The following is a 27,886-nucleotide window of genomic DNA, read 5'->3' on the forward strand; positions in this document are numbered from 1 at the left end:
GACCTATTTCACGACTTCTACTAAAAAGAGTACAGGTACAACTGATTGATGAAACGAAGACAAAAAAAAGAGTTGATTTCAGCATGTTTATAGTAGGGTGTTTATCATATTACATAACTGTTCATACTGATGATTATGCATAAAAAATGCAGATGTCATTTCACAAACATTAGCTGTTTAAGAAAAAAACAACATTAAAGTAGACAACAAAAATATGCCACATGTCTTTTGTGTTTTGTTAAGGCTTACATTGAATTCAAGGTGAAGCCATCAGAAAAAGTCTTTCAAGCTTTTTTGTGAAATATTTTTGTTTGTTTGTCAGGTATGTACCAGCAGGAGGCTGTCTGATTTACATTTATTCACCCTAATGGCTTCTGCCCAGCGTATGTCAATTGCATAACACAAATTGTATATATACACCTGTTGTTGACGTGTGATCCCTTGTATAACTGTGAACACTGTCAATGATACTGAGATATAGTTTCCAATAGCAACACAAATAATTGAGAATCTACGTGTTGGCTATTGCCCATTAATAGCGAGCTGTAATAATACGTGCATGCAAATGCGTGGTCACTTAATTGAGCTGATACGCAGTGTGCATGGAGAAGGGGAGGGTGAGGCTTGTCAGGAATGCGGCTGCAGGTGTGCTGCCATGTTTGGGTGATCCTAATTATATTATGATGATTTTTTTTTTTTGGATGATGTGTGCACATGCATACATTTTTGTGAGCATATGCACCATGAGTGGCTGTTCAGACTGTGAGTGTGCATAATAGTATTTTCTGCTCGGGTGGCTGTACCGGTGTGCCTGTGTTGCGCATAAACCCTGCACCACAGGGAGGTGCATGTCTTTCATGTCCTGCTCGATTCTGCCTTAAATCTGGGTCAAAGGATAAAGAAATAACCTCTGTCACACACACTTAGACTCACGAACAAACACTGGCCGCTTTCAGAAATGATTTTCTTATGGTTTTAGTCATCGCAAGTGGAATCGTGGAGGTGATGAAACCATAAAATAGTTGTATGGCTTTATGTCTCATTTCCTCTGGTAAGTGCATGGAGGTACTGTTTTGATCACCATTTAGTTTATGTGTTACAGGATTGTTAGGATTACACAAGAATTACATACCCGATAAGATACTGTGAATGAGTAGAAAATGAGGCAAGGAATATTCAGCGATTTAGGCACCGGAAACTATTACCCTGGCATGCGGCTTGCGCTAGCAACTAACATTAGGCGCTGAACCTAGTTCAGTAGCCATTACCCTCCTCTCAGTAGTCCCACAGTCTTCATTTCATGTTTGGTCAACTCCAGGCTCAATATTAAATCATTTTTGGCTATCATAACACCAAAATATTTACGCTCATTGATAACAATGAGCTAACTAGTCAATCTGTGGCGAGCACCAGCAGCTAACATTAGCATGGGCACTTCTGAAATATTCCAGTATTTTCACATATTTTGGGTTGTTGTGACTGCTCATATATATTCAGAGAAGTAAGTTTGTTTGTTCCAATCCTCTCTGAGAGATGCTCAAGTATTGTTTGGTGACACAATGAGTGAACCTACTTCTTCTCCTGTTCTTATTCTACTCATTTCCTGCCATCCCTTCCGGTTCCAGTGGCATATAGGCATCAATGGCAATGAAAATTACATCCCTTGTTGAAGCTGATTCTGCTTTTGAAGTAAGCATTGCCAAAACAACAACAACAACAACAATAAAGCCAATACAATATACCATGGTTTATCCTTCCTATGTCATTGATTTTTAGGCAACTGGTTTGAGCTAGCAGAAGAAGCAGATACGGTCCCATACTATGCTGCAGTAATAGTCATTCTTCCTACAGCGCTAAGAGAATACTTTTTATGCCAGCGAGTATTCTTGCTCTGTGTGTATGTGTTTGTGCTTCGAATATTTTAAAATAGCATTTCGGGTTTAATCACCGTGACATCTATTCAAATTTCCGTTAGCCCATCAATGGCATTTCACATAATACACATATCAAGCTAGCCAACTTTTATTAGATGAAATTCTATTTGTTTGGTTGAACACTTTGGCTTCTAAATATACAATGTCCGATTCTCACTTTTATGTGACAGTTTTACACAAACCTTCAACTGGAACTGACAAATTGCCTGAAGCAAACATGCTTTGCCTTTTATTTGGAGTACTATTCGAGTGAAAGTGAGAAGTGGCACTAAAGAATGTCACGGGTTTGTCTGGAATGTATCAAATGGGAGTTCAGTGTTCATCCTCAAATTTTTATTCCAAAATATTGTAAGACTCTTGGGACTAGGCATGGGCAGAATAATCATTGAATGAATTCATGGATTGTTAAGAACTTGGCTGATGAAACAGATTTTTGATTAATTATGTCTTGAAGCAATTCACCGAAATAGGAAAGCAATATTAAGTAGGAGTTCAAGCAGAAATACTCCCATCTCATTACAAATATTTGAATGAAAACAAATTTGATGTTAATTTTCTCCATAAACTAACTGTAGTCAAGCATCCATCTGAGACAAGCTTTTTAACCCCCACTTTACATTTCACTGGAATACTGTTTCACTTCATCTCACAGGTGACCTTGTACAGACTAGATGAAAGTAGTAGAGTTGCAAGTCAGCAGCAAGCTGATTAGGAATGCTGTGTGCATCCTGGTCTTGCCATTTGGTAATCTGTCTTTTTGCTGCTCTTTCTCTTCTAGACTTTCCATCTTGCCTATGCCAAGCCTGTCTGACAATGCTGCTCCATTCTCGAGTGGATGCCCAGGGAGTCATGCTGGTCCGTGTGTGTCGTTGTGTATACAGGCTACTGGCTTTCTTGGTTGTATGGGTTGTTAGGAGGGGGTGCTTGGGAAGATGGTCCTTGGCAAAGAAGAACAGTGTGCATCCTTACTCCCGTACATTTCAGAGAAGAGGCTGTCACTGAGGTCTTTTTCTTTCTTGTAAAGAAAAACACTAAAGAGAGGCAGGGAATTGTCCCTGTAGCGGGACACCCTGCCTCTCTAAAAACTTCAGCGCCATGGGTCAGAAGCTCGGAGCCGTCGGAGTATGTGTGGAGCATGTGGTGTTAAGAGCCTGCTTTAGATAAAAATATATATATGTGTTGGGATGCTACATACCATCACGGAGAACCCCTTGCAGGGCTTGAGACTCATGTATCCCCGTGCTTTGCATCCTCATTGTCCCTCAGTCCCTGCAGTGGGAGAAATACATGCTAGGTAAAGGAAGTTCCTACAACCATAGCCACCCAACAATATATACACATTAAAGCTGTAGCCCATGGCCACAAGATAGTGTGCAGACCATTAAGCAATATAGATATAAATGCAGAGACCTTGAGGGAGAGTAGTGAATAGAGTCAGTTGAAACAGACTTCATCCATTTGCTTTCCCCCCTGCAATAGTTTGGGTACTGATCTCCTGCTGGCTTGAACGACAAAACATTGTGAAGTGAGATATGGATGTGTCCTGGGAAATTATTCTGTCAGCACACTGCCCTTTTTGAAACTTTGTTAGCACAAACGTCTCACCCAGGGTCTCTCCAGCCTGATTGGCCAGAGCAATCCTCCATGACGGAGAAAACATTCTCAAGGATCACGAAGGAGGGATCGATTTTCATGTGATTCAATTGGCGAACGTCATATGTTTTTGTCATGTAACGATCACATAATAATGTGAACTTTGCTTTTTCTTTGTGCGTTTAAGAGTGCTGTACTGTTTTTATTTTGGTAACTTTTCGACTTTGTGATTTCCTTATCCCGACAGACTTGTTTGAGAATGAACTCAAACATTATGCGCCAGCTTGGTATTTACCACAAACTATATTAGGATATATTTTTATTATGCATTTTTTCTTTGCATTTTTTTAAAAGGGTCCCTAACGGTTTTTGACTAGAAATGCTGTAATATGCCAGTAGATGACAACGACCATGTCAAAAAGTTTTGTCTGTATATAGAAATCAGGGGTTCTCAATTGTTTGGGGTCTGGGAACCCCATACAAGGGAGAATTTCTTTCAATGACCCCCACCCATAAGGGTTAATTAAAAACAACTTCCATGTGCAACGTGAAATGCAAGTTTTTTTTTTTTTTAACTTCATGACCTTTTTTAATAGGAAGGAACGTAGCCCTAATCACTTTAGCCATAATCACTAGCTGACACGCACTGCTTCCACAAACAACATGGTGTTGGACACAGTCATTGTTGCCAACTTAGTGATTTGTTTGCAATGTTTAGTAACTTTTCTGACTGCTCTTGTCACTATTTTCATTTCTAAAAACTTACTAGCGAGTTTAATTCCTGCTAAGAAACACACAACATGAGCGAAATCATTTTCACATTGTGATACACAAGACAATTGAGGTACAGTATGTACTTCCAAACACCAAATATTTTGACAGCGATCACCTTGTCTTACTGTACCTTCACAACTCTGAGAGTGAGAAGAGTGCATGAGGAATGTTTCAACCAGCGCTCTGTGACCATTTTGCATTTTCAGGCTCCAAAATGCATGGTATAAATGGCCTTTCGCCCCAGTATGTCTTCCTATATTGGCCCATGTACACTGAGAGGTATAAGTGTGTATTGCTTTTTTCTTAATCATGTACATACATATTTCATGTTTATGCATGTGTGTGGGGCTATTTTATATGTAAATTTGACCTCTTCATATGCACCTATATAGAACATTCCATATCGATATTTATAACTTCTAATAAACAATATTTATTTGTTGTGGCTGGTATGCATGCAAATGTGTGTTTGTGGTTGTGTTTCTCAAGTGTGTCTGCCTCTGTCGTTCTAGCCAAGCTTCTTTGTGTGCTCCTGGCAACAAAGCAGTTTGTGGAGCAGGAAGCAGAGGAGAAGTGTAAGTCAGAAACAATGAATAAACAATCCACGGATTTGCCAGTTTTTCACTCCTCATCATTATGCACCACGCACCGTCTGAATTTACACTTCCAAATTTCAATTTAGTACCTACAGTATATCCCATTTACACATACATACAATATACATACATACATAAATGCACATACAGTAATCAATGCATTTGTTATATATCTGATAGATTACTGTAATGAACTTTATTTTGGAGTCAGCCAGTCCTCCCTCAAGTGTCTCCAGTTGGTCCAAAATGCTGCTGATCGCCTCCTAGCTGGAGCTTGGAAGAGGAAGCACATAACCTCAATTCTGGTCTCACTTCACTGGTTCCCAGTGCATTTTAGAGTTCATTTTAAGATACTTCTATTTGTCTTCAAATCTTTAAATGGCCTCGCCCCAGCGTGTCTCTATGAGCTCCTCCTCTACTGCAGGTGCCGAGGACAAAGTGGAGTCTCACTGGGGATCAAGCCGTTTCTGTTGCCGGTCCTTCCCTCTGGAATGACCTTCCATTAAATGATAGGTATGCCCTCCGCCTGCAGCCGCAAAATAGCCATCCATGCATGTTGTTGTAAGGCCTAAGTTCCACCTATGTACAATCTAATCACCCAATCACAGACGCCAGAAGCAGCCGTGTCCACTTCAAAAAAAAGCTACCTTCTGTAAATAGAAAGTGCTCACTTGTGAGAGCATGAGCTCGGCAATCAAAACATTTTGAAAAATGGCCGAAAGAATTGTGTAGTGGCTTAATCTTTTTAATGACTTCCCAATTTGTGATTTATATTGGATGGAAAAAATAAGTTTCTCCGGATTGGTATGAAGAGGTAGGCATTGAGAAGAAGCAGACATAGTAAGAAAAAAAACTGGATCTGAATTTCCCATGTTATTCTGGAAGAAGACTTTCGTCGTCCTCCTCCCTTTTTCCCCCTCAGTACCATCTGGCCGGGATGGCCCATTTTTCACTCAAAAAATCTCTTCATGTTTTTTGATCAGGAAAATGATATTAGCTAGTATGTTCCATTTTATCAATTTGCTTTGGCGAAATCATTAAATAACTAACTACGCTTAAAACCTGTTTTTTTCCTCAGCAATATGGTCACACCTCATTCCCTCTTCCCATGGCTTGGTTGGAGTCAGTGGAGGAACAGAGCACAATTTGTCCATTCAAAATCATTGTACATGCATCACTAATAATGTCAAAAAATGGCAATAAATAGGCATCAAAATTGATGTGGGCATCTCTAATTATGCCCACTTAAACCTCTGAAAAGATCACAACAATTAGCTTGTCCATCGCACACTTATGAGAGGATGAGGAAATGAGCAGCTTACATGGAGTTTCTCTCGCTACCGCATATCCCAAAAATGATGCACCCTAAGCAATCACACTCAGCTGAAGGGTCGGTCCCCTCGCTCTGAATTTTTCAAAGTCCATCCATCCGTCTATCCGTTTTCTGCCCCCCATAACCTAGGGTCACGTGCGTGTTGGATTTTTCAAAGGCCAAGTTTGAAATTTTGCCAACCTTGCCCCCGGGCGTTGTGGCGCAGCTATAAAGCATCAAAATTGATGCACTGGAAGCGGTCATTCTGGCCGGACAGAATTAGCGTTCGCCCCGCTACGGCTGCATGAACGGTGGGAATCCATGACGTGCTACTCCTTGGCTTCCAGAGTCACGGACAGTGGCAGTGACCAATCGCCACCAATATTCATATGCACAGTAGCACTCTTGTCTACTTCAACCTTATAAAAATATAAAAACGATTGGCACAATATTTCTCGATTTTCTGGAGGTGATAATGGCTCATAGCCCATATTTAACATCAATACTATTCAAAATATTGCGCTGAATACTTTTATATTTTCACAGATTGAAGTGAGCATGAGTAGAGCCGTGCATATTTTTATGACGATTCAGACAGTAGGTGACAACAGAATGTGACAACGCAAGCCGGGAAACAATATTATAATGTTTGCCTCTTTCCCTCAATGATGTAGTCAAGCTGATGTGTGAAAAAAAAAAAAACAGTCCCCGCCCACAAATAATGCCCGCCATTAAGATGCGGTGAATGTAGTCATAAAAAAAAGGCATTAAATCACTACTGAGTTTTTCAGGGGTGTGAATTTTAGGGCTGACATCATTTTTTACATCCAGACCTATTACATGAGTGCCAATGTTCAGGCCAATCAATGGTCCCTTTAAAGTTAATGTGCAATAAATAGTTATCATATGTTTGATTTTTTTTATAATAGCGTGTGCTTAATTATTTCTATATTGCATTATATTTATTTTTAACCACACACTGGTAAAATGGGAACAAAAAGGTAAGTATAACTTAGTTTGGGGTTGGAACGGATTATTCCGCTGTATTTTCAAGCGGCTCAACTGAAACAATCTCAGTACAAACCCAAAATGCAGGAAAATGTCCATATCCAAACTGGACCACGTGGGAGCAAAAAATAGTAATTGTGTCATTTTGACCTCGTTGTGCAAATCCAGTCATATACAGTTATCTATACGCCACCCTGTCTGCAAACCTCCGGGATTTTCTGTCTCTCAGGTTAGCAGATTGTGCCAGAATTGATAATTGAATTGGCGATTGGCATGCAATCAATTAAGGTGTTCATCTGTGGCTCTGTAACTAACCGTTAATTGGCTTGTGCCATCGAGAGGTTGAGGAGAGAGCAGACTGAGTGCAGGAGGGACTGTTTGATTACTGCAGATGGGCCTTCAAACCTGTTTGTACAACGTCTGCCTGGAGCTCTCTGACGCTTTTCTTATTTAGCAATTGCTTGGGTGCGAAGGGCAAACAGTATGGTCATTGGACCTTTTGAATTCTGCCGGCTTTTAGAGCAAGGACACAAATATCTACAGTGTAGAGCGCAAACACAGTGGGCTGTCTGTCTTCTTTCATCTCATCTTGCAGACAGGTGCATGCAGGTTTTTTTTTTTTTTTTTAACCATTAACACTTTTTGTTACTTTTGAACCAATGGTCAGGAAAAAATTCTTTGCCACCTGTGGTTCGCACTGCTTTGACTGAGCACATGGTGAGCAAAGCATTTCAGGTCCAAATAGCCCAGCTGTATTGATCCGGCGAGCACCTTATTCTATTTTGTCCTCTAAAACATCCCTTTTCACTCGGTTGACTTCTATTCAAAGCTTTGCAGTGAGACCTGTGTCAATAGGGAAGCTTGACTTCATTCCTTAGCTGTGGAAGCCCCCCTGAGGGCTGAGCACAGGCTGCTAGACCATGACAGGCAGGGGGCTAATAGGCAGGATAGGATTGGATAAAAGATGAGGGGCACAAAAAGTTTGAGGACCAGAACAGGGCCATCTGCTTTTGTGGTGATCAGGCATCAAAGCCTAAAGGAACCCTGTTGGGTCCCCACTTTTGCATGTCCGTCCTACATATGGGCTCCATATTTCAACTAGAAAGACAGTCGGCAAGAGCCATTGGGCTACGGCCGAGACCGCTATTCTGTCTCCCTGAATGGTTTTCAACATTTTAGGGCACCAGTGAGATTGCTTTATTCCTCCTGAAAAAAAAAGAAAAAATGCCGAATGAATGACCAGGCATGACCCAGAGGATCAGGCTCTTCAACCCCCACCCCTACTTGAGCAGCGGGGGCTCTGTGGGAATGGGGTACATCACAGTCCTGTGAGTAAAATATTAACGAAATGGGTCAGTGCATGGCTGCAATGACACGCTCCCAGGGTGATTAATTATTGAGGTGACTAATAATGCATTTGCCTGCCAGCACTAAGGGCTTCAGCCCTTATTGGAGACACCATAACAATAATCAGCCCTGCTGTACGTTTGATAACGATGTACCCGTCTTTTCGTTTCTCTCTGTACCTCTCTGGCTTCCTCCTAATTCACACTCACACATTTTTTGTTTTTCCTTTCTGCCGTTCCCCCTTGATGAACACCAAGCTCATTATCTAATGATGCCGGTTCACGCATTCCCTCCCTCCTTCAATACGGCCTCCCTCTGTCCATCAGGCACACTGGGAGGCATGTGAAGGCTGGGCACATACTGTATCGTACCAGCTCCGATGACGCCTCACTCTTCCCCTCCTTCGCGGGACTACGCCTGCCTCAAGGTAGCATATGGCATTCTAAGACTTGCTGGACTCATTGGCCTCCCACACAACATAGCGCATCCATCTCTCCCTTCCTCCACAGCTCATTTACAATGTGCTTTCCAACTGTTATTTTCTCAACCCCTCTCCCCTGGTACCGCAAGGAGCCACATTGCTCCAAATTCTATTTCACAGAGCTACACTTCAGTGACGCTCACCATAGGGAAGGATCAGTTTGCCATTTGGTGAGGGGAGACGAGAGCCATTAGTTAAATTTTAGTCAGAGTCCACGCCAAGGGCGGGGTACAAGAGCCTTTAGCCTTTTTGGGCTTTGTGATCTGTACCACTCACTCAAACATCCCTTTATTCTAAACAAATGCAGATGGTGCTCCTTTTGTTCTCTTTTGTACATCCTACCAAGCGAATGTTAACCTCACCTGAGCACAGTGGAACAATGAAGGTTAGGTCGGTACCACAAATGAAAACAAAGTAACAAAGTCAACTTGAACAGATGGTACTGCACACTAAATGTTGTCCATCTGCAGGAGCCTTTTTTTGTGTAATAGGTTCAGTCAAGTCACTGATGAATACACAAAGGTAGACAACCATTGCTTGGGGATTTCAAACAAATGATAAGGTGTGTGTGGTGGGTTAAAGTGCAGTAAGTAAACATTACTCCAGTTTGTTTGTTACGACACGCACACACACACGCACATACACACACACACACACTAGGCAATGTGCACTGTACCATGCCCAAGCACGGTACACTTCCCTTGCCCTAGCAGTGTACATCGTAAAGCGGGGACATGGTCGTGGTCAGGGTAAACAAGTGAGGCACCGCTGCCCCACCCCCTGCTGGCCATTCTCTCTAAGTTAAGAGTAAAAACAACATATACAGCCATAATGTTTACACTCAAGTGTGTTCTATTTTAGTACTATGGTCCATTGATTTTCTTTTTCAATTCAATAATTATCAATGATTGCATCATTAAAATAGCTGAATGTGCACTTTCCTGTTGAATACATGGGCAGGAAGTGAAGTGAAGCATTGCACGCTCTGTGCCCCCAGTGACCACACACACATTCATTGCCGACTCAGGCAGTTGGCGCATGCACTCACACAACAGACAATGCTGTGTATTTTTATCATCAATAAATGTGTTTTATCACAAATGTACTGCACATGCTGACGTTCCGCAGTCAGTCTAATATATTTAACAAATGGCGGGTGACGTATTTCGTCACTATTATGGCTCAGTGCGCGGTGGAGTCCAGAAAGTACCGTGCCGATGCCAGCATGTGGCAGTGCTGCGCTCCACTGGCGCAATGAGAAGAAGAAGCCCATCAGCATACATAACCATTAAAGTAAGTCTTAGTTGGTTGTGTACATGCAAACATAGCCGCCATTTTCAATTCACTTGTATTGAGGTAACTGTGTTTGGATCCAATAAATTCATCATAGCTTGTAAAGCTTTGAAAACGAATGCTAATATATTCAAATTCTTCCTTATTTATAAGTTTCAATGAAGGTCAAAAGTGAAATATAGGCTAATCTTCTATTTTGGGTTTGGGTTTTTATATGTGACTCTAGAAGGTACGGCCTCACCAGTCATTAACCTCCCCGCACGTTACTGTCATAAATTGATGGTGCACACAAATGCGCCGACGCACGGAAGCATGCGACAACTTCCCCGGTGTCGACGCACAGCGGTTGCACGATGGATTTCCGCAGACCATTCAAGTTATTGTATTACATGTGCCAAGCAAGAACCGAGTACATTTAGGATCAAATTAGGATAAAATGCCTTAAGAACACGATTTTTGCTGCATGCACAATATTTTAATTCATTTTTTGTATGTGACTTCACAATAAAAGCTGTTAAATTGCCAATTGCAGATACTGCCACACGCCACGGTGGCTCGGATAAACAAAAATTAATAGAGCCATCCCTTCACCATATATTTTTCTCTTTTCATAACAATCCTATATGGCCCACATCTGCGCTCCACCGAGTGCAAGTCTACTTATTGTTTGTGTAGTGGGAATTATATGGACATAATATTGAAATGTTTTGTTACACATTGCTACTCGTAAGGTTGAATGCAGTGTGCATTTCTGCATCTGCATTTCTGGGACACGACAGAAGGTAGTTTCCGTATAACAAAAGTCACCATTCAGAGAGCATTATCTTCTTGTATCTTTTATTACATGCAATATATTTGAAAGTCTTATTTTGTACTAGAAGCTGATCCTTTAGTGTGCAAAAATACAGTTTGCTTGTTAAATAATCAAGGTGTTTCCTATTTGTAGCAAGAATAAGATTTATGTCCACTCAAGCCCATATTTTGTCCACCGTATGGTGTTACTTCTTATTTGGCGACCTAAAAACAGATGGCATTGTGGAAATATTGTGAGTGGACATGAGTCAATGCTTCAATTCTTTCTATAACTTTTAAGTTGATACTTTTGACACATTTGTGGGGAAGTGGTAGCGGAGAACTATTGGTTGGCTCAGATTGTTAATATATGAACCAAAAATCATAACAGCTATGACAGGAACACCTACCTCTATTCGACCTCTTTGGGGTCTGCCACAATTGTTTTGGTTGAGTTAATGATAATGATTTATTTACTTGCTTAGTCCAAACACTAAAGCCACTTTTCTACCATTATACAGCACCATATGGTTTGGAAGGGTAATCTGTCATTTTCCACTGTGAGTTGTGTAGGCAATAGACTAATTGCATAAAAAAGTAAAGCCCATCAAAATAAACCAAAGACAAGCATAGGTACAAGCAGTGTGTTCTTTCCAAAACAATATATACAGATTCAGGAAAAAGGATGTGAGGCCTTTGGAATTATGTGGAATGTTGCATAAATTTGTCATAAAATGTGATTTGACCATCATCTAAGTCAACAATAGACAGCAACACACAAATGATATAAAAGGTCTACACACCCCTGTCCAAATAATAGGTTTTTGTGACATAAAAAAACTCAGAGCTAGATAGATCATTTCAAACCTATCTTCACTATTAATGCGACCAATAATCTGAACAATCTCTAGTGAGAAAAAAATGTTTTTGAGAGGGGAAATAATATGTTTGTACAAGTGTGGCACACTCTTATTACTGGAATGTGACTGTGTTCAGAATTAACTACTCAATCACATGCAGCAGCTCCATGCTTGGGGTCTTCTTTTTTTCAGATGAATTTGAGGTCCCAGACAAGGTGGAGGGAATTATGAACAATTCGAAAAAAGCAGTCGGCATTGGCTCAAAGCCTTCAAAATGGTGGGAGGTTTGTACTGAATTCCATTTAACCTGAGTTTGAATCTGACTTGTTAATTCTGAACACAGCCTCAGTATGTAATTAAGGGAGTAACTGTAACTAAGTAATTAAGCAACTCATTAACTATACAACTAAGTAAGAAAAATCTATTTGAAGCAATCCATAAAATGTCAGGATGTGTAGCGAAATCCCATGTTGGTTAAAGACTTACAGAAATCTGTGGCACATGTTAACATCTATGTTGAGAAATCTATGATGAGACAAACAAAAGAATAGATGTCATTGGAGGACAGAACAGAGGAAATAACTGCTGTCCCCCTGCTTTGAAAGAAATTGCAATACTATGTGTGGAGCAGAAAAGGCACAGCACACCACCATCAAATCCTCATCCAAACTGTAAAGTATGATAGACGGATGGGGTATCATGGTTTGGGATTGCTTTTCTGCCTCAGGGCCCAGGCAGATGGCCATCATTAACAATTTTTTTTTTCCCAATTTTAGACAAATTTACACAATATTGTACAGTTTATTGGATATACAGTATACCCAATAGTCATCTGCATCCATGTGTTTTGGGTTTGTCTGTTGTCCCCAAACTGGTAAAGTCACACTCAGGATGTGCTTTATCCTCCTATAAGCATAGGAGGGATGCTGGTGTGCAGTAACATAACGCCCAATTTCAGAACTGTGTGGTCCTTTCCTGTTCACATTCATGATTCACTTCTTTTTTTAATGCTTTACACATGAACATCATTATTTATTCAGACAGAATGGTAATAAAACTAGCCACTTTAATTTTCCAGCTTTCATGACCAAATAGAGCAATGAATATTCCTCTGGAAGCACAATTTTTTCCATCGACGGGAGTTGGCACATTATATGCTGGATCAGCTAAACAACATCGTTCTTTAAGAGTGACAACACCACATTGTGAACCTCCTGTTGCCACACCCGCTTTAAATCCCCAGCCGAGTCAAGTGGACAGGCACAGGTGTGTGAGCAATTAGTGTGATTCACTAATGTTCTCTCCTTCTCTCAGCTCTCTTCCCTCCTGAGAACGAGACGGGTCCATTGGGCAGGCTACGGTGCAATTAGTTCAATTTGCTTATGTTGATTCATCCAACAGCGGGCCCAAATGTGCACTGGCTACAATCAAAATATGGCTCTATGAAGCACGGCTCCATCAACACTAACAAGTTCTCTTCTAATTGAACCGATAACAAAACAACAAAAATAATGAATATATATATATATATATATATATATATATATATATATATATATATATATATATATATATATACATATATATATTCTGGAAGCTCCTCATGCCCACCAAGAGCCTGTCTGATACTCTTTTCACCACCATAACATTCTTAATTAACCCTGTCTTTAGGTTAACCCTTACTCCATTTGTCTTCCCATCTATACCGTGGTAAAACAATTTCAACCGTTGCCCCTAAGCTTCTAGGCCTACTGTTTCTCCACCTGGTCACCTGAGTTGGACACACAATATAGCTGCTTTTCTGCTAAGCTTCATGTCACTTTATGGCTTTTCTTATCACAGTCTCAACATTCCAAGTCCACACTTTCAGGTCTAGGTTCTGTTTTTTTCTTTTCTGTTTCTGCATATGAACTCGCTTTCCACATCTTTGGATGAACACTCATTAATGTTTGGGAACGTTTTAAGCCTGATGCCCTTCCTGACATACAAACAATACATACCGTACAAGCATTGTACATCTTTTAAATTGGAAATATTTCATCAAAATTTGTAATGTTGTCATTGAGAGGCCTGTTTGCAATCACACGCTTAGCTTCACGTAAAAAAAAAAAGGATTGCTGGATTGCTACTTTTCTTGGGAGAAAACACAATATATCCAAATCTTGTTGTTTTTTAAAGCATATCTGAGAGTCAAACAATAACAAAGACAGAGTGGCATTTAGGCATGTGTTTCTCAACAGCTAGAGAATATACTTAGCCTAGTTCAGGGTAGTAGTTTATTACATATTTTATTATTATGGATTATTAAAAATCAAAATCATGCCACATTTTGAAACACTTTAAGCGTCTGTCACAGTCATTTCACTTTGCATATTGAAATATGTGGCATACAAGTGTGTCAAATATATGCCATATGGCCAAGGGATTGCCACTCAATTACTATGAATGAGCATCATATGCATAAGATTTTAATCAGTTGGATTCCATAAGAGTGTCAGTGGGTGGCACTCCATATATATCTATGTAGTTCAAGTCTTTCAATATTTGTATGTTTTGTGAGTGTGTCAAAATGTGCATATTTCCTGCTTTGTCCGGGTTTATGAAGCTTCTTCCTATTGTAGTGTTGTAAATAAAGCCTCACCACCCACTCAGCACACCTCAACTGCACATTCTGAGATCCTAAATGCATCGCCAAGTGAAAGCAGTCCTTCTCGTCACCTGTTCATGCACACTAATTACCTTACCTTGTTTACTTTGTTTCCATTTATTTCCAATGAATAGACCAACGTGACCATGTGTGGGAGACAGCACATTGGCTTTTGGGGAGGTAATGTAATAGTTCCTTTAGTTCCTTGGTGTTTTTTTCTTTCCTGCTGATTATGATAGTATATGCAGCCTGCCTCACTTGTTATTATATCATTAAGCTTGTGTTTATTTAAATAGGGGTTATAATGAATGGTGCCATTAGAAGGCTGAGCTCATGAATGTCAGACAGGAAGCGCAGCTCTGATTGCCCTTTCAGGTTTTCCACTTTGTTTTCTTAAAAGGCCTGCTGCAGGTAAATGGCAGAGGGGGCCCACAATGGATCCATCTTATAAGAGAGGAGACCTTTTATGCTGCATACATTATGGCGCATATATGCGGGCTCCCAATGTGGGATTTTGATGTCAAAAGACGAGTCAATACAGGCTTCGGAACATTTGCATTCAAAAGTGTGTACACAATTACATGTTAAGTTGTTAGCAGCTTGTCACACTATGGCCATGTATCCTATGGTAACCTATGTATCCTATTTAATTTCCAAGTGTACATAATATACGTACTGGGAATGATTGGCTCAAAAAGGCTCTGTTCACTACACTATGACAGTTTCATGTCGAGGTCAAATTTTGCGTATACATCCTGTACATGACAATGAAAACTGTCGTAAGCAAGGTAGACAGAGCCAACAGACCCTCCCCTGTCTCACTAAACTTCACTCATCTCTACCCAAGCATGTTTAGCTACATCCTTACTTCATGATACAACATTGCCTGACTGCACCCTTGTCAACTTCCTTATCTTCTTTCAAGTTGTCTAAGTTATTTCTACTTGAAGAAATGACTAACACAAATGTAATATTATGAAATGACTCAGTTTGCTACACTTTGTAGTAGTGCATTTAATTGCTTTATATTTTTGTTTTCATACAAATATTTACTAGAATTATGACATGTTGTGGTTATGAATTTCGCTTAATGGAACTAGTCTGTGGCATTATATGTCTTCACCGGATGCTTCCGTCCTTGCATTCCGTCGGTCTGTCTCCCCACCACCAAAAAACAACACAAAACAAAAACAAAAAAACCCTCCGTGCACTCATAAACATTGTTTAAAGATCATGAGCTAGCTAATTTGATGTCACATCCACATACCGGCTAGGAGTATCGTGAGTGGATTTAATTGTTTACAATGGTTTAACCAAGATAGCATTTAGCTGCGACACAAGACTGTTGTGATGTGATGAAGAAGATGATGATGATAAAGACTGGAGCAAGATTGACTGATGACACAATACTATTGCGTTTTATTGCAAAACACTTGCGTTTTAACGCAACACATTTTCAGTTTTTATAAAATAATTATTTCAAACCAACGCAAGGTTATTTTAAGAAGAAACGACTTCCACAACCGGGTTGTTTAAATGTATACGCTGGTAGAGATTTTTACAATCTGAAGATGTCCCACATAAGGACATACTTCGCATGCAAAGGGATAAGGTACTAAATGTTAACAGTTACCTTATTTTCCGGACTATATGTCGCTCCGGAGTACAAGTCGCACCAGCCATAAAATGCATAATACAGAAGAAAAAAATATATAAGTCACACTGGAGTACAAGTCTTTTGTTACCACTGCACTTATTTGTTGATCTATCTGGTCAATAATGGAATTTACACACCGAATGTACATCCACTCTCTCCTCAAGTATAATGTCCTACGCGTTTACAAATAGAGTATCTTGTCTTGCGTAGGATAGTTCATCTTTGACAATGGATGTCTTCTCCTCTTTGTCAATGCAATCTTTCAGTTTTTTCCCAAGTTGATTGGCCCCTTGTCTATCAAAGCAATTGGCTTCAAGTATTTAAATGAGAGCATAGCCACCCTGCATTGAGCTTGTTGAGCTAATACTACTGCTATAGAACACAAAGACTGTTTAATTAGGTGCATTGCACTTTATTAGTCCTGAACCCACACACACATGCCACAAACCTCCCTATGAATGCACACATGCATATTAATAATAAGGCGCCTTGTTGGCAATGAGGACCGGCTTCTGTGTTTGTGGATGTGTACATTTATACTTATATCTCTTTGTGTGTCTTTCAGCCTTTTGGGAGATAATAAGGACAAAGGGTTGAAGAACAAGTTTATGGGTTTAAAAAGAAAGTTGTTACCCAAATGGTTGTTTTTGCCAGAATGAGAAAATGGGGAACCAGGAAACATTTAGCTTTTGAAACTGATATTACCATCTTGACAGTCTTTGAAAATCTGGGGCTCGGTAGACTTTCTTGGTTGATCACCATGGAGATGGCCTCCAAGTGGCGTGGGAGTGGCAGGGGTCAAAGGACGTCATACCAAGAATTGTTTTGGCAAACACAACACGCTCCATTGGGCCTTTTGACTTGGGGTGGTTCATTAAAACTGCAGGAGGTGGCATTCCAGGAGACTATTAACCAAGCATATTTTAAACATCTTGTGTTAAACTACCCTTACCCCCTCCTCCTCCAGCCCTGGACACACAACGCATACATGCACAGACATGCACACTCGCTTTATAATCCCCCCCTACTTTTCTTTTGGAGGCACAATAGCCTCCATCTGGTGCCCCCTCAACTTTCCCTGATGGTCCTCAGGGGGTGTACAAGTCGGGGGAAAGCACAACCCTCTCTCATTACTTCAGTGACACCTTTAGATCAAAATACTCAGACAGCATGTGTGTGACGATGTATGTATAAGGGGGAAAGTTAAAAGAAAGAAAATACGTTTGCTGACAGATGAAGTGTTGTGAGTGAGGCAGGGGCACCCAGGGGGCAGCAAGTTGTACAGGTGGAAATTAAGTGATGAAAGCCACTGGGGAGTAATAAGAGAAGGGCACTCGCACTTGCTTGATATTTAATCTTGCTCCAGGTGAAGTAGGAGCAGGCGCGCATATGCCAGCATGTGGCTAAACTGCAGTTTGGAGCTCGAGCCACGCTGTAAAAGTCCATCAAAACGCTTTTTGGTTGGATGAAAATGCTTTGCAAGCTGTTTCCCGTCCGGGCGAGAGTGTCAGTTAAGTGCTTTTAGCTGTCCACCGTATAAGCAGGTATAACTGGATTATCCTTGTGTTTGGCTTGGCAGGCATCGTTGTGTCCGCTCTGTGGTTGATCACTTCAAACTGGGCAGATTACAGTTTGCAGAGAAGGGCTTTAGCCCCGTTTGGGCCTCTGATATGTTAATTAAAGTAGATTTTCTGAAAATGGGACGGGCAGGATGGCAAACTCCACCCCAGCAAAGCCAAAAGCCTTTCAGTTGGCAGAGGTGTGTGTACTTTAATGCTTGTTCCTCTCGCCCTGTGAGAACACATTGGAGCCTTTCAGAATGAAGGCATATGTTTGAAGGCCATCGTTTTGCTCTGAAATAATAGTCATTCCTCTTGCCCCCCGCCCCGCCTCCTCATTTCACAGGAAATATACATCATTGTCATCGGTCCACCACAAATGCCGCTATTTCAATTCACCATAGGCCAAACATTTTCTTAAACAACCACAGTGGTACGAGTGTCCTAACCTAACTTTTTTTCCCCTAGTTACCAGCTGTGATTTGGTAGTTGTTGTGCTTTGTGTTCTGAGCCGAACCGAGAGTTGTGATTGGGATTCGGATAGTGAAGTGAAGTACAAAAGAAAAAAAGAAAAAAAGGCATTGGTTTATTGAATGGTACAAACAGTCGAACACATAAATACAAAATAAAAAGTCTCACAAGAAGCAAGGAGCAGATGAGTGGTAAAAAGGCAACCCGAGCTGGATTCCGAGCTCTTGCTGTCATTTCCTAGGCCGTGCCCCTTAAAGGTACACATCGACACGCGACAACTGATGTGTTTGTGTGTGAATTTCCATTTTATTTGTTTTTGTTTTTATTTACATTCTCTATTTCACTCGTTTTTTCTGCATTTTACAAATGTGGATGAAACAACAACATGTTTTTTTGGGGGGCTGGAAACGATTCATGCCAGTTCAATTGGAAAAAATGAATTGGTTATATACAGTATATAAACTGATATACGGGCTTGGTGACTGAGTCAGGGCACAAGTGTATTAACTATAAACATACTTTCAGTAGGATGGGAGAATCTCCAAACTCGCGAGTCCATGCCTGTATCGTACTGAAAAGCTATGCTACCCTGAGGAATTGTGTTGATGTACCTTAACTTACTATAGTTGTTATTATGCGGTCTGCTTCTTTAGACAGTGCCAGTCGAGAGTGCAGACTGCAGAATGCTGGCCAGCGCACTTCATTCTGCCCCATACACAATAAATTCCCTAGTTTGCCTACTTTGCTACCCCTCTAATCCGCAATATACGGTGGCCGACAGGGGCAAACTGCTGAATGGTGCAAACACAGTAATGATGCAAAAAAAATTAAGACAAAGATATAAATGTAATCTAAAAAATGGATGAATGTGTGTTATGGCACACATACACATACTGTATAGCAATGGGACAAACAAATACGACAAACAAATATTGGTCGTCTACAACCAAGCACTCGTTTCCAGGTCTCCAACCACTTCTAGTTTTAATAATCCTTGCATATATATTTTGTTATAAGATTACCATCAGCATTGTGATATTACTATGTTGCTGCAGCATGCTGTATAAAATGTCCAGTTCTGTTAGGAAATGATGTGTCTGCAGTCGATAAGAATATTTAAATCTGCTCATGTTGACTTGTTTTTTTGGCCATCACACAGCAGCACTAAAATAAATGTTTTGGCTGGCCACTGAAAAAAAAACATTGGTTGAGTTTGAATACTAAATACAATATAATAACAATAATCATGTTCCATCCATTTTCTATTCTGCCAGTGTCAGTTGTGTGTTGAGTGGTTGAGGACCCAGACGCAGGGAGGCAAGGCAGTATTGCGCTCAAAGCAGGACTTTAATCTCAAAAAGAACAAAAAGGCAAGTAAAACGGGGCATGTGGAATCAACAAAGCCCAGAGTTGCAAACCAAAAAGCAGGAACGCACCCACAGGCGTGAACATGACAGTGATACCAACAGAGCAAAATCATTCAAAATCATTCAACGAAGACTGAAAGGAGGCAGGGAACTAAATACAAACAAACTGAGGAGGCAACGAGGAACGCCTGGACAAGACACAAGTGGCTGAGAGAGCTGACACAAGGGACCGGGTTGCCAAGCAAAAGGAAAAGAAAGGAAAGAAAAGAGCTCATGAAGAGGACACGACATGAACCAAAAGAAAACACAAACACAAAGATATAACATCCATCCATTATCTGTACCGCTTATCCTCACAAGGGTCGCGGGCGTGCTGAAGCCTATACCAGCTGTCGGACTGCCATCCTCTCCCAAAATCGGATCCAACACACCACCAGGTGGTGATCAGTTGACTCCGTCCCTCTCCTGACCTAAGCGTCCAAAACAGGTGTCCACATATCCAATGAAGTCATGTAGCTCAATTCTAAGTCTCATGAATACCAAAAATTCAAAGTCAAGTCAAAGCTTTCCTGAATTTGAGATGAAATACAAAGTAGTGAATGTGGTGACTTAAGTCTCACACACGATTTGATTTGAGTCCCTGCCTCTGCATAATAGTTACAAGTTTTAAGGCTGCAAGAAAATTAATACCACATGTAATGTAAAGCATAAACACAATAAAACATTGTAATAACGGAAGCAGTTGGCCAGTTGACACTAGCAGTTGCAGCTGACTTCACTGGTGATAGAGAGAATAAATATGAAAATATTTTCATATTATATTTTCCTGTAGGGGACGACACGGGGGTCGACTGGTTAGCACGTCCGCTTCATAGTGCAGAGGTCATGGTTTCCAAGTTCTCCCCGGGCCTGCATGGGTTTTCTACGGGCACTCCGGTTTCCTCCCACATTCCAAAAATATGCGTGGTAGGTTAATGGGACACTCTAAATTGTCCCCGGGTGTGATTGTGAGTGTGAGTGGTTGTTTGCCTTTGTGTGCCCTGCGATTGGCTGGCAGACAGTTCAGGGTGTACCCCGCCTACTGCCCGTAGTCAGCCGGGTTAGGATCCAGCACGCCCGCAACCCTTGTGAGGACAAGCGGCTTGAATAATGGATGGATGGACTTTCCTATAGTAAAATGTTGCTGATCAAATGTAAGGCTGTCGACATTGTCCACCACTCCTCTCACCACAACACCAATAGCCCATCACTAAAGCCATCAGATTAAAAACACATGTGTGTGAAATAGAGAGAGCTTTATCTGTCATTGAGCAGTTTGATTGTTAATGTTTGAACTTGAGATACTTTAATATACTGAAATACATTTAAAGATGATACCAATCAAACTGGAAGCAGGCAATGATGAACAATCATCAATGAAAAGTCAGTTCATTGCACATCACCCACAAGTGAAAGCCTGCTTTGTAAAAGATGAAATGATACCACACACATTATTGCAACTATAAAGAGTGTCTTAGCCTATTGCTGAGGTGACAATACTCGTCTACCAGATGTAATCACACGCTAGATGAATTGAATCTGAGAACTTCATTACCCGACCTCCTCCGGTAATAAAAGAAACAATCTCCTGAGAACAGAATTCAGCTCTGTGCTTATAATATGGTTGACCACTATTGGCTTCTTTCATTGCCTTGACACTGTACATTACACAATGCATAAAGTTTGCTGTGTTCAAGCAGTTTTTTTAAACAGACCAAAACTCCAAAAGAAATCAGGCAAAAAAACATGGGTAAAAGTTCAAATGTGTCTAAAGTGTGACACTGGCGTGCTTGTCATCCACTAAAAACAGCAATTACTGCTTTCCTATTAACCTGGGGTGTGCATCTCTCCACAAAAGACGATTCAATACGCTTCTTCACAAATGGGCTATGATAAAATCCACGGAAAGCAGGACTGGAAGAGAGTTTGCGTCCTCATTCGAAGGTTTGACGTACTGACATCCTGTCACTGAGTAACTCAAGCTTATAAACTGGAGACATCAGGCCGATATGACATAATAAAAGACAAAGCATAAAAGGACCATAGCAACTGAATAGCAACTGATACATCAAGTTAACAACCAGTCATAACAATTATGATTCGATTCAATATGGTATGGCTGTTGCTTTTGTCATGTTTATTATCATGGAACAACAGCAAGCTCTTAAAAGCCCAAACTATCCAAGTTAAATAAATTCAAATAAGCAACAAATCGATTTATACCTGGTGTGCATCTCTCATAAAAGACGATCCGACACGTATATTGATACAAGAGGTGTGATACAACTGAAGCATGCAAAGATTTTAACATGTAACGATTCAGTTCAGTTAGTCAAATCAAAATCGATTTCTGAATTTGAATCGGGTTTTTTTTTTGGTCACACCCCTATTAGCCATTTCACCATGTTTTTGACTTAGTGATACATAAATAATCATTTTTAATCACATATACATAATCCCAAACTGCTTTTTATGTTTAGCCCGGAAGTTACTCTACCTCATGTTGAGCAGCTAGCTGTTGACTTTCATTACTGCCAATAGAAATCTGGACCTCTCTCTGCATCACCTTGAGAAGTTTAACACCCTGCCTTCTCTGGCATCACCCTCTGGAATGTTCCATCATGTTGCAGTTTTCTATGATAAAGCACATGGAATGAACACTTCAAATGCCTCTTAAATCTTACATAACAACTAAAGTCATAAAAAAAAACAATTTCTGACTAAAGTACAAAACCTATTTGACTGCCCACACTCCTCTTCTCACTAATAATATTCCATATGAGCTCTTTACAGGACCGGTAATTTGAGTTTCTTGAACAAGTGAGGCCGTTTGAAACGCCACACTAATTTTGATGCGTCAACTTGGAGAACCACTCAAGTTTAAGACCAATATGAGCTTATTGGTGGATCTTTTTTAACTGAAACTGTTCATCCAATCACAGAGGGAGGTTCTCTGAGTACCAGACAAAACAAAAAGGGTCAATAAGATATGTTGTGAAAAAAACAGTTATGAGTTATACTGTGTTACTCAAATGCTATTTTTTGGCCAGTTCATCTATGGGCTATGTCATTTTCATTTTTTTCCCAAAAAAGACATTTTCCCCCACACAGATAACTCGAGTTCTATGGAACGTATCAACTGATTTGTAAGTGCATTGTTCTCAGCTTTAAGTGGCCATTCCAACCAACGACTCAGCATTTTGACTGACTTTCCTTTTTAGGAAATCTTATCACATTGCTAATATAGCTGGTGGCTAATGCTAGTTACTCCTCAGCTAGCTACTCCACCGCCAACTACTCTTCAGCTAACATGAGGCCTTGAACGGACCAGCGTATTTTGGCACCATCACAGAAAGTGCAAATTGATGAGTTTTTGAGAAAATAGCTATTAGGTTGCACAGAGAAAATTGTGACTAAATAAGTTTGTGAATTGTACTGTATCTCTTCAAAGCTCAGATTGGAGCTATTCAATATACTAGTCTATTTCTCTGCCTTTTTTTTGGTTGTTTTTTTGGTGTGCCCATACACGGCTCAGTGTCATCCTATAATCCCTCTGTTTTGATGGCAACGGCCCAGTGTGGCTTGACCCCCTGTCAGAGCAAATAACATCTCTCACATTATTGCCTGAGCGCTGTCTTTATATTGAATTGCTTGTTAGAGGAAATTCAGTTGTGCAATGCTTTTCCCTTTTTTTGAGTATGTGTATATGTGTATATGAGTATTTGTTGCAAGAGGAAGAGATGGCTGCGCATAAATGAAGAAGACACAGATGAGTAGGTTCAGAAATGGTCTTTCCTGACCTCAAATTTCAATCCGGTCCCCTTATGTCCTCTCCACTCGTTTTCTCCTGCATGTTCTCCACTCGGCTCTCCCATCACCAGCGAGAGCTGATATATGAGACGCAGGAGGAAGGAGGATAGGAGAATCAGGAGGCGGAGGCAGCCGTTAAAGTTTGTGGGCCATGGACGGACAGCTCGGCATGAATATCAGTAGCACAGAGTTAGCGCCGCATGGCAATTGGATGGGGAAGAGCGAGGCAGGTGTCAGCACTTTCCCTCCCAGCCATTTTCACTCAGCCAGATTGAGTCTTATTATCTGACCCTGCCTCGTTTTCCCTCACTGGCCTAATAATATTGTTTCAGTGATCCTGTCCAGCCTCCGACCTCTTGACATTACACAGGAGTCTGCTAGATGAGGAGTTCTCCTTTGCCAATGAAGAGTGGCCTTTTGAAAAACTTTTACTTTTTCCTTGGCTCTTGGCTGATTAGTTTTGCCGGCAGCATGTCAGTGATATTTATCGTCATATTCGTCTATGTGGATGCTTCAGATGAATTAGAGTTAAGCCATCCAATCTATCCCTTTATCCAATGTAATGATTAGTCGGATGTCCATCCTACTAATGATTGTGATGATATATCTGTTGTGCTTCTTAGATTGGCAATGTAATTCCCTTGTCGGGATTTACCTAGACACAGATCGGTATAACGCACCATCAACATGCTGTAATTTGATTGTATGATTGTTTTTGTTACCAACAATAAAATAAAAGTCACAATTAGCGCGGCTGTGTTGGAGCTCGTTAGGCAGCTGAGGTAAATGGCAGAGATTTGGGGGAATAATCCCTCCCCAATCTGGACACCACAGCTGGTTGCCTCAAACCTCTCCATCCGTTACACGCACACACACACACACACACACATGCATATGCCACCCTGATCTCTATGGCGCTGCCAGCATGTATGGGGACACAATGGGATTGAAGACGAACAGCAGATTGCGTCGCTATGTTTAACTGGGTTTTTCCCAAATCAGTCTTAAGCCCGATGCAAGTTGTCTGCGTGCACGCACCAGCGTTACTTACTTGATCTATGTACTCTTGTAACTCAACTGCCTTTAGTCAGCAGGGCTTTATCAGTCAACATGCTGTCCCTACTTTATATTGCACTTGTCCTTAGCTTGCTGGTGAAATTGAGCCTATGCCAGTTTACTTTAGGCTGGTCACCAGCCAATCGCGGTGCATGTTTACTCAAACAGTCATTCACACTCCCATAGCAATCTCCTGTGTGGAGTTGTGGGCTTCCTCCCATATTACCAAAACATTCTTCTTAGGTCAAAGAAAAGCTCTACATTGATCATAGAGGTTTTAATGTGAGTGTGTATGGTTTACAGTATGCACACTTGAATTGGCTGACGACCAGTCCAGGGCGTACCACGACTGTCGCCCATATTCAGTTGTGATGGGCTCCAGCGAGCTAAATGAGGACAATGATGATTGCTATATAGAAAATGGATGCATGGATAGTTGAAGATATGTCAAACGCTAGTGGCTGACATTAGCAGTCTATTCTACTGTCTGGACTTCAATATGCACAAAAGATCACACTCTTTCATTTTTGTTTTATGGAAATGTGGTTATTGTTAAGGGTAAACAACTTCTGTATGCCAATAAACCCAACCAGCCAGTAATGATACTTTCCCCAAAGCATTTATTAGCTGTACACGCTTCTTTCTTGGGACATCAAAAAAATTCAGCCTTGTGCCAGACGTCCCATCATGTCAATGCTATATTTTGCGTCTAATTGTGAAGCCATGCTGTTCTGGTGGAAGTTGTACACTTTTTAGTCAGAATGATGATGCAATGGACCATTTTGAGCTGAAAACCTTCCGGAAAGCCTGCTTTAGAAAGAAGGAATAGGACAAAGTTCATGTCCCCGTCCAGAATTCATTACTGAAACAGTATTTAGAAGGAAGTGTTACTGTAAAAGGATTTAGTGTCTATTTATGCTGTCAGTCTTGGGGAACTTTTACCCTTTGTTCTGTCACTTTTTGGTGGATTGCAATTGTCATTTCCACACTGTGGGTAGCTGGTAAAGCTTCTCCTGACATTGCCTGTGAGCCAGATTGGTTTGGAGGAGGAAAAACAAAATATGTTGACCTTGTCTACAGATTTAGCTTGTCTGATTCACTGTGCAGCTGCACTGTAGCAGGCAACAGAAGCTGTGACTCCAATCAGATCACTGGGTCAGATGGCCGTGTGGTTAATGCCTGGGCTCAGAGTGTGGAGGTAATGCGGCGCAGCTCAGCGCACATAGTCTGTTCTGTTTTCAGAGCCCACGGAATTGGATCTGTTTGTTTATTTATTTATTTATTCACCACTTTGGAAAGAATAGCGGGTGCTTAAAATGCTCCTCTGGGTGCAGATTGCATGTTGCATGTGGTCGACCTCTGCATGCCGACGGAGAAGCCAAGTAGCCAACACCAGAATGAGTTTTTTTTTTGTTTTGTTTTTTTATGTGAGTGTCACTGTGGCTCCCATCCAATTGTGTTGGTGGGGGCCCTGTTAATTTAAATATTGTTTTACATCTTAATTTTTCATGTGTTTGAATCAACAAGAGTTAATCAATTGTAGCAACATATTATAAGGGGAATTCTACATACCAATGTTAATATTTAGGACAGACTTTTGTTCAGTTTTCACATCAATGTTTGGTTTGTCAACTCACCTAAAATTTCTGTAGGTTTGTATTAGTATTTCATCTTCCAGCACATTTTTAAAGGGCATAACCTGTCAAAGTAGCATTTTGTAATAATTTGACAAAGAAAATGAACCACAGGCAGTAGGTTTTGGACAGCATGGCTCAGGTGGCAGAATGGTCGTCTCCCAATATGAAGGCTGTGGGAGACGCTGTAAAAGGGCTTCTGGTGCCTTAAAGGTAGGAAAGCACATTTAAAAAAAACTCTCCAAAGAAATATTATTATTATTTAATTAATTTAGTTTTAGGGCCACTCCGAGTTTGCGGCCATCCCTGGTCTATAACACCGAAATAAGTCAAATTTTGTCATGGCTGAACATTTTGTATGTATCATACCGCATATTGTCATATCATTATGTAATTGTTCATCTGCTCAAAAAACCATCACTCATTATCCAATGTTGTCTGCACTTGGGTTCTCAAAATCAAGTAACGACAAGAGGATATTTTCTTTATGGCATGAATTAGTATAGAATGGACTTGAATGGTTTTCAATGGGAAACAAGGGAATGCCCGTATTTTTGGCTGGGTTATTCGATATTATAATTGGACCACCTTTTTTGCCTTACACATCAAAATGATGTTCAATGGTGATCTGTTTTTAGCTCTTGGACATGCACTTTACACTTCCACATATTGTGTTGTTCTGCCTTTAATTAATCGTCCTCCTTGCTTTTCCTGTCACGCTGGTCTGAGTCAGAAGACTTCCTGTGGGTTTGCAAAAACAACTCCTCCTGTCAGCCTTCCTACCTCCAATCTGCCGCCCTCCTTCCTGCTGCTCCTCCCTCCCTCACCTTCTATTCATCACTCCATAGTCCATTTTACAGTATCTTTCTGCCTCCATCCTCCATCCTTTTCTTTCTCGCTCCATTACCTTGCTCGTTCATGTCCCCTTCATCTCACCCTCTGCCTGTCCAACCACCTGACATTAATTCTTTTTGCCCCCTTTACTGTATTCCCCCTTCTCCTCCCAGCATTTCTCAAGTCGCCATTCATCTTCAGCTCCTCTGTCCATCCCTCAGACTCAGCTCTCTCCCTCCTCTTCCCTCCTTTATCTGGCTCCAATCTTGCTGACAGTGCTGTTTGAGTGAACTGAGTTTCACAGCCCCCTCGCCTCGCCTCGTCTCCCTCCTCCTCATCCTGCGCCTCCCAATATCTCCCGCCCCCCACCTATACTGTACATACTCCCTCCGGGAAAGGGGTGGAATTAACCTTTCAGCCCCGGGCCGCTGGGCCTAATGACTGTCTGCTGGACCTGCTCTGTCTACACGGCCTGGCTGTTAACGTGTGGGCCTCACACACACCCACTCACACAGACACACACGTCACACATACGCACTCATACTGGCAACCACGCAGAATATGCAAGAACACAAGTTTATAGGCATTGAATTTGTGCCATCATAAGCAGGCGTTTGTCGTTATCACTCTTTTTTTATTGCCTGCTTCCCAAATGTGGGAGTTCCACGGCACTTTTCCCTGAGATAGTAGTTGGCAGATACTCGCTAGCCAATTTATTAGGTACAATTACATTAAACTAATGCAGTGATATACAGCAACACTGCAATAAATTTTGATTAGAAGGTTTTGTTTTGCCACAGTTTTTGACAGACTACAATGTTG

General features: G+C 41.0%; 1 long non-coding RNA gene across 1 annotated transcript; it reads right to left on the bottom strand.

Annotated features, from left to right (window-relative positions):
- Positions 1 to 1,978: 1,978 nt before the first annotated feature.
- Positions 1,979 to 22,402, bottom strand: LOC147143836 (uncharacterized). The gene is made up of 3 exons (XR_015087986.1): positions 22,228 to 22,402; positions 3,130 to 3,203; positions 1,979 to 2,872 (listed from the first exon to the last, which is right to left on the bottom strand). It is a non-coding gene; the product is annotated as an uncharacterized LOC147143836 (long non-coding RNA).
- Between the last annotated feature and the right edge of the window lie 5,484 nt (positions 22,403 to 27,886).

The sequence above is a fragment of the Filicampus tigris genome, chromosome 8, assembly GCF_054856515.1.
Source record: "Filicampus tigris isolate MCC_2025a chromosome 8, RoL_Ftig_1.0, whole genome shotgun sequence".
NCBI classification, from domain to species: Eukaryota; Metazoa; Chordata; class Actinopteri; order Syngnathiformes; family Syngnathidae; genus Filicampus; species Filicampus tigris.